A 13,163-nucleotide genomic window follows, 5' to 3' on the forward strand; every position below is an offset into this window, starting at 1 on the left:
AAAAATGTCTTCTGTAGGCGTGGGTTTGTCTCCCTCTCCCTAAGATGTGTCCGGTATAGGCCAGGGTGCCACTCAAGGCCGTAACCAATTCGGGTTATAGCTTCTCGGCCTTTTGGCTAAGATCAAGTGTAGTTTCGGAGGACGCTACCTTGGTCGGTACTGGAAGGTGCCTGGGATTGCACGTCTGCCGGCCTTGAGGAAGTGTGTGCGCCTTCTGGTGACACATAGCCCTCTTGTGCCTGGACGGTTCCCAGGCAACGGGAGGCGATCACCTTTGTTATTTTGAAGTCCTACTGATAAACAGAAAAAAAAAAAAATTAAATCTGTTCTTATCAGTTTAATATCTGATACGTCCCCTCTCTGGGGACCATATATTAAATGGATTTTTAGAACAAGGAGATGGAAAAAATCTTGCTCTGTCCACTCCACGCATTGACCTGGTATTGCAGTACCTCCAGGACCGGTGCACCCCTTCTTAACCCAGTTTCCAAAAGCAGAACTCAATTCACCTGATTCAAATGAGCCCCATTAGTGAATTGAAAGAAAGCAAAAACTTTATATGCACCTCAATTTGGCCAATTCACTTTTCACACTTTCACCCTTTTTTTTATCTTTCACACCTTTTACTTGCTTTATTGATGCAAAAGCTGTGCCAAATAGCAAACTCATCTCCACTCAACTTGACCAACTCTGCTATGTCCCGTGCAGTATCTTATTCTCAGTCTTATCTAGATCATTTGCAATTGAATAGAATAGATCCCTTTTGGACACATTGGATTCAGCTGCTGCAGTGACTGCAGGTGTTAGAAGATGCAGACTTGGCATCAGGTGCTGTCTATCAGATTCCACTCCAATTAAAGCTTCCATTGTTTTTCGGTGTTTTCTTTGAGCAATGATGATGTCTTTAGTGATCTGTTGGCTCCCTCTCCTGGAGGAAGAGTTTGCTTGCTCTTGGACTTTCAAAAAGAGAGGTCATGATAGACATTTAGCTTCTGAGCCCAATTGGGGACAGTCATGGGTGATGAATGTTTTGCAACCTGCTGCGAAGCCTGATACCGCAATATAAGGAACGTCAAATACTAAGAATGGGCGGCCTATGAAAGAATTAGTACTTTCATTAAGCATACTTAAACGGCTAATTGGGAATAGACAAACTGTAAAAAGCCCTCTGAGAAAGCCCCTCTCTAACCTTTGTTAGTAAGCTTTTCTGTAGTCTGCCTGTTGATGTATTTTCCGTTTGAACAGTGCACAACATGAAGTGACGGAACACTGGCTTGTCACAATGTCCCCCGCTGACATCACGATAGCGCTGCTGCCTAGAAAGCCAGCTGCGCAGCAGAAGTTGCTCTTTGGGTGGGATGGTGGGCTAATGTATCTATTCCTGCTTGGTGTGAGTTTGACATGATCTAGAGCAACGAGTTCCAGCGGCTAGCGGTTGATTATTGGCTGTAATGGGGCTTTCTGGCTGGTGCCAGCCTTTCTTCTTAGCACACAGGAACCACAATCCCTACACCATGCTTCGATGGATTTTCTCATCCCAGCCCAGTAAAACTACATATTTCACACAGTTATAAGCAGCCCATGGGCATTCACCTGGATTAAAACCCATAACAGCTCATAGACCAAACAATCAATCTACCACTGGACCAAAGACAGGAAGCTAAATCCACTGCCTGCGGTAACTAACTTAATCCTATAGTCTACTCACACAACAAACCCAAGAGAAAGGAAAAAAACATGGCTTCGATTATCCATCCAATGAAAACGCATAACCATTGTGAGCCATTGGACAATGCAATTGCACACATGGTGACATGGTGCACGGCCCAATGAATCAAGTCTGTACTTCATATTCACGGTTTAAGCCCTTGGGTTCTAATGTGTCCAGAGTACATATCCAGAAAGATTCCCTTTCTTTGTGCTAAGCACAAGTCAACAATACGTTGTAAGCAGATTCTATTACCAGTCCCACACCATTTTGTGACGCATAATCGCACAGTGGCCCAATTAAGATTCCAAGTCATCGAACATGTCCCAGCCATACGCAGAGGAGGCGATAGAATTAGGAAGCTCAAAGAAAGGGAATCTTTCTGGATATATACTCTGGGCACGTTGGAACCCAAGGGCTTAAACCATGAATATGAAGAACCGACTTGATTCATTGGGCCGTGCACATTTTTTCTAACGCCCGGTTCTTTTTCGTGTTCACACTATATATGGTTCCAGTATGTATGGAGTTCCATTCTTCCTTGTTTTTTATTTGTCATGTTTGTCTGATTACCTTGTCTAACAGTTTTTTCTCCCCTTTCTTTACCTTCCAGGTTCCCATAGTCACGTGAAATATCCCTGTTGCACTTGATTACGGCTCACTATTCACTATAGGATGTCTTATATCTAACATCACACTCTCACCCATCAGCACTCTATAGGTTTGTATAAGGTATGCGCTTACACATCCGGTCCTCCATAGGTATTTCCACTTATGTAGCACTATCCCTATGATCACTCATAACTCATACCCTTGTAGTCAATTACAGCCTCCTCTCTCCCCTCTCCCCTTCTCCCTTTCCATCTATAATTTTGCCAGTACAATATTAGTTTACATTAGGCACACACTCACATATTCCTTTCCTTAGTGACTTATTGTAATTCACATTCGCATACAATTCTCTATGCCTGCCCCATTACTACATTCATACCTACTTGACCCTATCCTGATACCCCTTGTCTCACCTTGTTGGTCCCTACACCTGTTATCATCTCCTTTCCTGTGTCTGTCTTGTCACACAACACATTTTAGCATATCCCTTGTGCTCCTTATTACCTGTCCTGCCTATTAGAATTATGTCCATTATGTCCATGCATGGCCCAATGAATCAAGTCTGTACTTCATATTCATGGTTTAAGCCTTTGGGTTCCAATGTGCCCAGAGTATATATCCAGAAAGATTCCCTTTCTTTGAGCTTCCTAATTCTATTGCCTCCTCTACGTATGGCTTGGACATGTTCGATGACTTGGAATCTTAATTGGATCACTGTGTGATTATGCGTCACAAAATGGTGTGGGACTGGTAATAGAATCTGCTTACAATGTATTGTTGACTTGTGTTTAGCTCAAAGAAAGAGAATCTTTCTGGATATGTACTCTGGGCACATTAGAACCCAAGGGCTTAAACCGTGAATATGAAGTAAAGACTTGATTCATTGGGCCGTGCACCATGTCACCATGTGTCCAATTGCATTGTCCAATGGCTCACAATGGTTATGCGTTTTCATTGGATGGATAATCGAAGCCATGTTATTTTCCTTTCTGTTGGGTTTGTTGTGTGAGTAGCCTATAGGATTAAGTTGGTTACCGCAGGCAGTGGATTTAACTTCCTGTCTTTGGTCCAGTGGTAGATGGATTGTCTGGTCTATGAGCTGTTATTGGTTTGAATGCAGGTGAATGCCCATGGGCTGCTTATGACTGTGTAAAATATGTAGTTTTACTGGGCTGGGATGAGAGAATCCATTGAAGCATGGTGTAGGGATTGTGGTTCCTGTGTGCTAAGAAGAGAGGCTGGCACCAGCCAGAAAGCCCCATTGCAGCCAATAATCACTTAATAACTTTTTCAACTTGTCATCATATGGGAGGCCTTCCATTCCTTGTAGTAGTCTAGTTGCCCACCTTTGAACTGACTCTAACTTCTGAATGTCCTTTTTAAAATGTGGAGCCCAAAACTGGTTCCCATATTCCAGATGTAGCCTTACAAGTGATTTATAGAGGTTGATCATCTTTACTTATCATTTAAAACTTTCAAACTGGTACACTCAACACATAAAGCCCCCCCCTTTTAAAGAGTAGTTTCCCTGTACCTAAGTGGGGGTCTACCTAGGTTGGAGCGAGTGGACCTTCGGGGTCCGGTGTCAGTGGTGACAGGCAGTGGGGCAGAGGGAACAGTCAGTTCCTCCTCCCTGCTATCATGTGGGGCAGGCGGAGGCGTAGGGGAGCTGGGTACAGGTACATCCCTGGGCACTGGCTCGCGGTTAACCGTTTCCATCATTTCTTCATCCACGGGTTGTGGGAACAGTATCACTGGAAGGATCACCGCACCGTTCTGTGTAGGCCAGTCTGCTGGAAAATCACCCATCATGGTGTGGATTACCTCTTTTTCCTTCTCCACTGGACTGGGAACTGGAGCCTCATCCGCTACTCTCAATGCTGGTGGGCACTTCTTCAGGTGGTCTCGGGAAACCGTGGCCAAAGTCCCCCCCTGGTCACGGCTGATCTGGTAGGCCTTCCCATTCTCCCATCCTGTGGGCTGGACTACATACGGGGTTTTTTCCCATTGATCATCCAGCTTGTGGGCCCTTCTTTTCCGCTTCAGCACTACATCCCCAGGTTGGAAGGAACCGGCAGGCGCCTTCTTGTTGAAGCACTGCTCCTGTTGTCCCCGACTCCGGCACAAGTTCTTTTCAACATACTCCTGGACCTGTCGGTACTGTGTCCTCCGCCGAGTGTCCCATTCAGCTGTCGACAGGAGTGCTTCTGAAGCTTCCAAGCCCATTTCCAGATCCACTGGTAGCCGGCCGGGACGAGCTCTCATCAGGTATGCTGGAGTGCATTTCGTAGAGCTGGAAGGGATGTTGTTGTACATATCGACCAGGTCAGGTAGCTTCTCCAGCCACAGGTTCCGCTCTTCCAGTGGTAACGTCTTGAGGAGGCCCAGGACCAAGTGGTTCATCTTTTCACAAATGCCATTGGTTTGGGCGTGGTAAGGCGTGGTCCGGATTTTCTTGCAGCCGTACAACTGGCAGAATTCCTGGAATACCTCTGCTTCAAAGGCCGGACCCTGGTCGGTAAGCACCCTCTCCGGGTACCAATGCGGTCAACAGAAATAAGCCTGGAAAGCCTTAGCAGCGGTGCGGCCGGTTAAGTCCTTAACTGGGACAACCACCAGGAACCTCGAGTAGTGGTCTACGATGGTCAGAGCGTAGGTGTACCCACTTCGGCTGGGGGTGAGCTTTACATGGTCAAGGGGAACCAGCTCCAGCGGTTGGTGTGTAATGATCGGGTGTAGGGGTGCCTTCTGGCTGGCCTCGTCCTTCCTTCTCAATGCGCAAGGGCCACATTCTCGGCACCAGGCCTCCACAGATTCCCGCATTCCACTCCAATAGAACCGCTCTCTTAACAACATCTCTAGCTTCTTCCACCCGAAGTGCACTGCACCATCATGGTATGCTTGCAGGACGGTGGGCACTTTAGCCTGGGGAATCACCAGCTGGCGGATCTTCTCGTGAGTCTTTGGATTAATCAGCTCGCGATACAACTTCCCCTGGTGTAGGTATAGCCGGGTCCGTTCTTGCCACAGACGTTGGGCTTCGGCAGGGGCAGCAGGGTCTATCCCAGCAGAACCCTGTTCCACTAGAGTCTTGACCAGGCGGACAGCAGGTGCCTGGTCCTGAGCTTCCTGCCAGTCCTGTCGGGGCAGCGGATCCAGGTTCACCCGTTGTTGGTAGACGTGCACCTTCTCAGTGAATGGCCGGTGAAATGCAGGCAACTCGATCTCTTCGAGGTCATCATCCTCTGGCCCCTCTTCCGACAGGTGGGGCATCCGGGAGAGTGCATTGGCATTGACGTTGGTACGGCCGGCCCGGTACTTGATGGTGAAATCGTAGTTGGCTAACCTGGTCACCCACCGCTGCTCCAACGCGCCCAGCTTGGCCGTATCTAGATGGGTCAGCAGGTTATTGTCTGTGTACGCGGTGAACTTGGCTGCTGCCAGGTAATGGCGGAAACGCTCGGTGATAGCCCACACCAGTGCCAAGAGCTCAAGCTTGAAGGAGATGTAGTTCTCAGGGTTCCTCTCAGTCGGTCGGAGTTTTCGGCTAGCATAAGCTATTACCTTTTCCCTTCTGTCTTGGACCTGGGATAGAACAGCCCCCAAGCCCACATTGCTGGCGTCGGTGTAGAGGATGAATGGGCGGCTGTAGTCAGGGTACGCTAGGATTTCCTCTCCGGTCAGGGCTGTTCTCAGCTGGCGGAAGGATTCCTCATGCTTTTCTTCCCACACCAATGGGGCTACTAGGGATCTACCACCCTTGGTCTGTCCTACGAGGAGGTCTTGCATGGGGGCAGCCATCTTTGTGTACCCCTTAATGAAGCGACGGTAATATCCCACCAGGCCCAGAAACTGCCTCACTTCCCTCACTGTGGTCGGTCTCGGCCAGTCTTGGATGGCGGTGATCTTCTCGGGGTTGGGGGCGACACCTTCCGCACCAACCACATGTCCTAGGTACTGCACTCTGGGTTTCAGCAGATGACACTTTGAGGGCTTCAACTTCATCCCATACTTGGCAAGGGACGCGAACACCTCGGCTAGGTGCTCCAGGTGGGCTTCATACGTCTGTGAGTACACAATCACATCATCCAAGTACAGCAAAACGGTCCCATAGGCAGTCTTCTCTCGGTCTTCCGGTGCCACGGCCACCTGCCAGTACCCGCTGGTGAGGTCAAGGGTGGAGAAGTAGTTAGCGGTTCTCAGCGAGGCCAGGGACTCTTTGATGCGGGGCAGAGGGTAAGCATCCTTATGCGTTATCTGGTTAATCTTCCGGTAATCCACACACATCCGCATGGTGCCATCCTTCTTCTTAACCAGCACCAACGGAGCGGCCCAGGGACTACAGCTGTCCCTAATAACCTCTGCCTCCTTCATGTTCCTCAACATGTCTTTGGCGCATTGGTAGTGCGCAGGGGGAATAGGCCTGTATCTCTCTTTAATAGGGGAGTGTGTACCGGTAGGGATGTGGTGTTGAACCCCTTTAATCTGCCCAAAATCTAGAGGGTGCTTGCTAAAAACCCGCTCATACTCCTGTACCACCCGGTATACCCCTTCCTTGTGGTGTATGGGGGTATCATCAGTGCCGACATGTAGCTCTCGATACCACTCGCCTAACTCCCCCAGGGATGAGTGGGAACCGGCAGCAGGCGGTGTGACCGGGGGAACGGCTTCATGGATCGTGTGGGGATCTAGAGTGAACAATTTGGCAAGGGTAGCGTACCGGGTGGTGCATGAATGCACACATATTGGTTTTATAATCTTATTGTATTACTTTATATTCTTATTTCACTTGTGCATATCTCCACCATAATCCTGGCTAAGAAATATAGCTTTTTTTGGGGTACACAGGTAGTAAGGTCTTCTTTCTATTTCTTTAGGGGTGATATAGCCTGGTGGAACTCTAGACCTCTAACATTATATATGCACCCTTTTTCTTTATGGTTCTTGGACACCTTATAACATTCTTCCATACATATATATCTTTCTCATAAATTATAAATAATTAGGCATTTTTATATATTTTATTTACATTTTCATAAATAACTTTTTACAAAGCATGGGGGACATTCTCACATACATATAATTTTCATGTACGCATTCTGAAAATTTACGCATAAACCGTACACACTCCTTTTTGTAACAATTTCTATAACTCATTCGCTGAACTCTCATCCCGGATATTCATTCTTACACCGAATTTCCTGTTATAACACAACATTCATGATTTTTATTCAATTTATTTTTATTTTTTAGGTTTATTAGTAGTGATGAGCGAGTACTAAAAAGCTCGGGTGCTCGAAGCTCGGGCCGAGCCTCCCAAGATACTCGTGTACTCGGCCCGAGCACCGAGCCCAATGTTATCCTATGGGAGACCCGAGTATTTTTGTGAAATGACCACCGGCAGCATGTAGAAACCCTAAAAATGGCACAAAAGTCTCCGAAGAGTGCTCAAATGACATGGCAACAGCATGGGGAAGACCCCTTGAAGCATTTATCACTCAAAAGTCACAGCTGTGAATAATTTTGTCCACGTTTTACGCCATTTTTACGGACTCACCAGAAAACCTTCCAAAATGACACCAAAATGATTTTTCATAGCGGAAATGTTAAGGGCACATACCCAATAGTGAGATAGAGCTAATGTATGTTACTTTTTGAGATCAATACATGAAAGATTTTACGTAAAACATTGTGTGGCACTCCGATGTCCCTGAGAAGAGACGTACATAAAGGCCTCTGAGTCTAATGTGCCCATTTTGAGGAACTGAGTCTTTGTAGTATTTTCCTTTGCCAGGCCAGTCCAAAATTGTGAGGTTCACTAATGCCCCTGCATACAGACGTGCATGATGGCCTGTAAACCTGAAGTGCCCATTGTAAGGAAGTGGGTCTATTGTAGTATAGCCCTTAGGCAGGGCAGCCAAAAATTGGGAGGCTCCACGTTGTCCCTGGATAGAGACGTGCATGAGGGCCTCAAAACATTAAGTGTCCAGTGTCAGGAAGTGGGTGTATTATAGTATAGCCCTTAGGCAGGGCAGCCAAAAATTGGGAGGCTCTACGTTGTCCCTGGATAGAGACGTGCATGAGGGCCTGTAAACCTGAAGTGCCCATTGGAAGGAAGTGGGTCTTTTGTAGTATAGCCCTTTGGCAGGGCAGCCAAAAATTGGGAGGCTCCACGTTGTCCCTGGATAGAGACGTGCATGAGGGCCTGTAAACCTGAAGTGCCCATTGGAAGGAAGTGGGTCTTTTGTAGTATAGCCCTTTGGCAGGGCAGCCAAAAATTGGGAGGCTCCACGTTGTCCCTGGATAGAGACATGCATGAGGGCCTCAAAACATTAAGTGTCCATTGTCAGGAAGTGGGTGTATTATAGTATAGCCCTTAGGCAGGGCAGCCAAAAATTGGGAGGCTCCACGTTGTCCCTGGATAGAGACGTGCATGAGGGCCTGTAAACCTGAAGTGCCCATTGGAAGGAAGTGGGTCTTTTGTAGTATAGCCCTTTGGCAGGGCAGCCAAAAATTGGGAGGCTCCACGTTGTCCCTGGATAGAGACGTGCATGAGGGCCTCAAAACATTAAGTGTCCATTGTCAGGAAGTGGGTCTTTTGTAGTATAGCCCTTTGGCAGGGCAGCCAAAAATTGGGAGGCTCCACGTTGTCCCTGGATAGAGACGTGCATGAGGGCCTCAAAACATTAAGTGTCCATTGTCAGGAAGTGGGTGTATTATAGTATAGCCCTTAGGCAGGGCAGCCAAAAATTGGGAGGCTCCACGTTGTCCCTGGATAGAGACGTGCATGAGGGCCTCAAAACATTAAGTGTCCATTGTCAGGAAGTGGGTCTTTTGTAGTATAGCCCTTTGGCAGGGCAGCCAAAAATTGGGAGGCTACACGTTGTCCCTGGATAGGGACGTGCATGAGGGCCTCAAAACATTAAGTGTCCATTGTCAGGAAGTGGGTGTATTATAGTATAGCCCTTTGGCAGGGCAGCCAAAAATTGGGAGGCTCCACGTTGTCCCTGCATAGAGACGTGCATGAGGGCCTCAAAACATTGTTCCCATTGCAAAGGAGCGGGTCTCCTGTCGTTGTAATGTCCATTCTGCAAAGAATGGGCGAAAAAAATTACCACTGGGGGTATACCTGAAACAAAGGCCTAACTCTTGTAACGGTCATCATGGTGGCGCATGAGGAGAAGGAGGAGCAGTCCAGCGATTATCCAAAGTCCAGAAGTGTGTACCCATGGGTGACTGGAGGTACATGGCAAATTCCCGTTACAAACTTTAAATTCCGCTCTCATTTGCTGGTGGTGTGGTGAAGTCTGGCCCAATCCAACCCTTGTTCATCTTGATCAGAGTCAGCCTGTCAGCATTTTCAGTTGACAGGCGGGTGCGTTTATCTGTAATGATTCCACCTGCGGCACTAAAAACACGCTCTGACAAAACGCTAGCGGCAGGGCAGGCCAGGACTTCCAAGGCGTAGAGAGCCAATTCATGCCACGTGTCCACCTTGGATACCCAATAATTGTAAGGCACAGAGGAATGTCGGAGTACAGTTGTTCGATCTGCAAGGTACTCCTTGAGCATCTGGGCAAACTTAGGATTTCTTGTGGCACTACCCCGCACCTCAGGGGCTGTGGTACGTGAGGGGCTGAGAAAACTGTCCCACATCTTAAAGACTGTTCCCCTACCTCTGGCGGATTGGACTTGTGCCTCTCTCGGCTGTACGCCTTGGTTGTCCACTGATTCCTGACCTATGCCGCTAGCGTTTTGTGAGGGGAATGCTTTGCCTACTTCCGTGACTATGGCCTTCCGGAACTGCTGCATTTTGGTTGACCTCTCCGCCTCGGGAATAAGAGACATAAAGTTCTCCTTGTAGCGTGGGTCTAACAGTGTTACCAACCAGTAATGATTGTCGGCCAAGATGTTCTTAACGCGAGGGTCACGAGACAGGCAGCTTACCATAAAGTCAGCCATGTGCGCCAGACTCTTAACAGCCAGGACTTCAGTAGCCTGACCAACACGTTGACTGAACATGCTGTCCTCCTCCTCCTCCTCCTTCTCCTCCTCATCTACCCTGTCCTCTGGCCAGCCACGCTGAACCGAGGATATGACTGGTGTGCATGTCATATCCTCAATTTGGCCGGAGATTTGCTCCATGTCTTCATCCTCCTCCTCGTCATAGTCCTCCACTGCACGTTGTGATGAGACGAGGCTGGGCTGTGTGTTATCACCCACACCCACTACTGTTTCTTGCTGCAACTCATCGCGCTCCGCCTGCAATGCATCATGTTTGGTTTTGAGCAGAGACCGTTTTAGAAGGCAGAGTAGCGGTATGGTGACGCTAATAATGGCGTCATCTTATACCTTTATGATGTTATTGTTTATTCTAAAGCAAACAAGATTTTAGGGTGTATAAAAAGGGAGATTAGATCCGGTGATCCCAACGTATTGTTAACCCTCTATAAATCACTTGTAAGGCCACATCTGGAATATGGGGTAAAGTCCTGAACAGGTTGATAACCATTGGTTTGAGCATGGTAGGGTGTAGTGCGCATCTTCCTGCATCCGCCATAACCTTCCCTTAGGATATACTGTGCCCTTATCAGATTGGTTGTACAAGGTTGCTTCTCTTATTGGATGGATTTCAAGCTGCATGGATAATGTTCATTTAAATGATGTGGATAGAAAGACTGAAGATATCTACATGTAGTCCATCATGAATCAATACTATTTTACACAGTCATAAGCAGCCCATGGGCATTCACCTGCATTCAAACCAATAACAGCTCATAGACCAGACAATCCATCTACCACTGGACCAAAGACAGGAAGTTAAATCCACTGCCTGCGGTAACCAACTTAATCCTATAGGCTACTCACACAACAAACCCAACAGAAAGGAAAAAAACATGGCTTCGATTATCCATCCAATGAAATCGCATAACCATTGTGAGCCATTGGACAATGCAATTGGACACTTGGTGACATGGTGCACGGCCCAATGAATCAAGTCTTTACTTCATATTCACGGTTTAAGCCCTTGGGTTCTAATGTGCCCAGAGTACATATCCAGAAAGATTCTCTTTCTTTGAGCTAAACACAAGTCAACAATACATTGTAAGCAGATTCTATTACCAGTCCCACACCATTTTGTGACGCATAATCACACAGTGATCCAATTAACATTCCAAGTCATCGAACATGTCCAAGCCATACGCAGAGGAGGCAATAGAATTAGGAAGCTCAAAGAAAGGGAATCTTTCTGGATATATACTCTGGGCACATTGGAACCCAAAGGCTTAAACCATGAATATGAAGTACAGACTTGATTCATTGGGCCATGCATGGACATAATGGACATAATTCTAATAGGCAGGACAGGTAATAAGGAGCACAAGTTATATGCTAAAATGTGTTGTGTGACAAGACAGACACAGGAAAGGACATGATAACAGGTGTAGGGACCAACAAGGTGAGACAAGGGGTATCAGGATAGGGTCAAGTAGGTATGAATGTAGTAATGGGGCAGGCATAGAGAATTGTATGTGAATGTGAATTACAATAAATCACTAAGGAAAGGAATATGTGAGTGTGTGCCTAATGTAAACTAATATTGTACTGGCAAAATTATAGATGGAAAGGGAGAAGGGGAGGGGGGGAGAGAGGAGGCTGTAATTGACTACAAGGGTATGAGTTATGAGTGATCATAGGGATAGTGTTACATAAGTGGAAATACCTATGGAGGACCGGATGTGTAAGCGCATACCTTATACAAACCTATAGAGTGCTGATGGGTGAGAGTGTGATGTTAGATATAAGACATCCTATAGTGAATAGTGAGCCGTAATCAAGTGCAACAGGGATATTTCACGTGACTATGGGAACCTGGAAGGTAAAGAAAGGGGAGAAAAAACTGTTAGACAAGGTAATCAGACATAATGTAACCAGTTGATCAGACATGATCACCTGGTTTGAGACCCCCTGCCTTACACTATATAGATATCATGTTCATTCCCCATCTATCTTGCTCAGGAGAGCATCTCCCTCCCCCGGCACCAAGAGCAGCTCATACTGAATTGTTACATTGACTAGTAACACTGCACACAGAAATGCACCTTAATATTCCACTGTTAACCCTTTCCTCCCAGCAGTAACACACAACTCCTCACCTTGATATCATGGTGATTTATGGTCAGAATGACTTCAATGCGATCAGTGATTTCTATTCTAGCTCTGCTCACATAGATTTTATATCCACACTCAACTATAGGCCGTTCTTCATATTTTGGGGGCTTTTAGTCAGATATACTAGTTTGTGCCTGTATAGTATTGGTGTAGATGGGAGTGTAGGGCATGGGTTACATGGCACTGTGGTGGAATACTGATGGGAGGTATTGGTGCTGTGTTTGATGCTTCTACTGGGTATTTTCCTACAAATACTGGAACAGCTCACTGCTTAGAATGATCCTTCCCAGCTCTATAATATATTATATATACCCCACAATGCAGGCTCACACACACATTTGTCTCAAGTGTGTTGTAGGGACACAGATACAGTCTTGGTCATGTGACTAAAGGCTACTTTACACACTGCGATATCGGTCCCGATATCGCTAGTGTGGGTACCCGCCCCCATCTGTTGCGCGACACGGGCAAATCGCTGCCCATGCCGCACAACACCGACCAGACCCGTCACACATACTTACCTGCCCGGCGACGTCGCTGTGTCCGGCGAACCGCCTCCTTTCTAAGGGGGCGGTCCGTGCGGCGTCACAGCGACGTCACTGAGCGACCGCCCAATAGCAGCGGAGGGGCGGAGATGAGTGGCCGGAACATCCCGCCCACCTCCTTCCTT

General features: G+C 47.2%; 1 pseudogene; it reads left to right on the forward strand.

Annotated features, from left to right (window-relative positions):
* The first annotated feature begins 267 nt into the window (after window positions 1-267).
* Window positions 268-474, forward strand: LOC142261060 (U2 spliceosomal RNA; annotated as a pseudogene).
* Window positions 475-13,163: the final 12,689 nt, after the last annotated feature.

Source organism: Anomaloglossus baeobatrachus, unplaced genomic scaffold (assembly GCF_048569485.1).
Source record: "Anomaloglossus baeobatrachus isolate aAnoBae1 unplaced genomic scaffold, aAnoBae1.hap1 Scaffold_207, whole genome shotgun sequence".
Lineage (NCBI taxonomy): Eukaryota > Metazoa > Chordata > Amphibia > Anura > Aromobatidae > Anomaloglossus > Anomaloglossus baeobatrachus.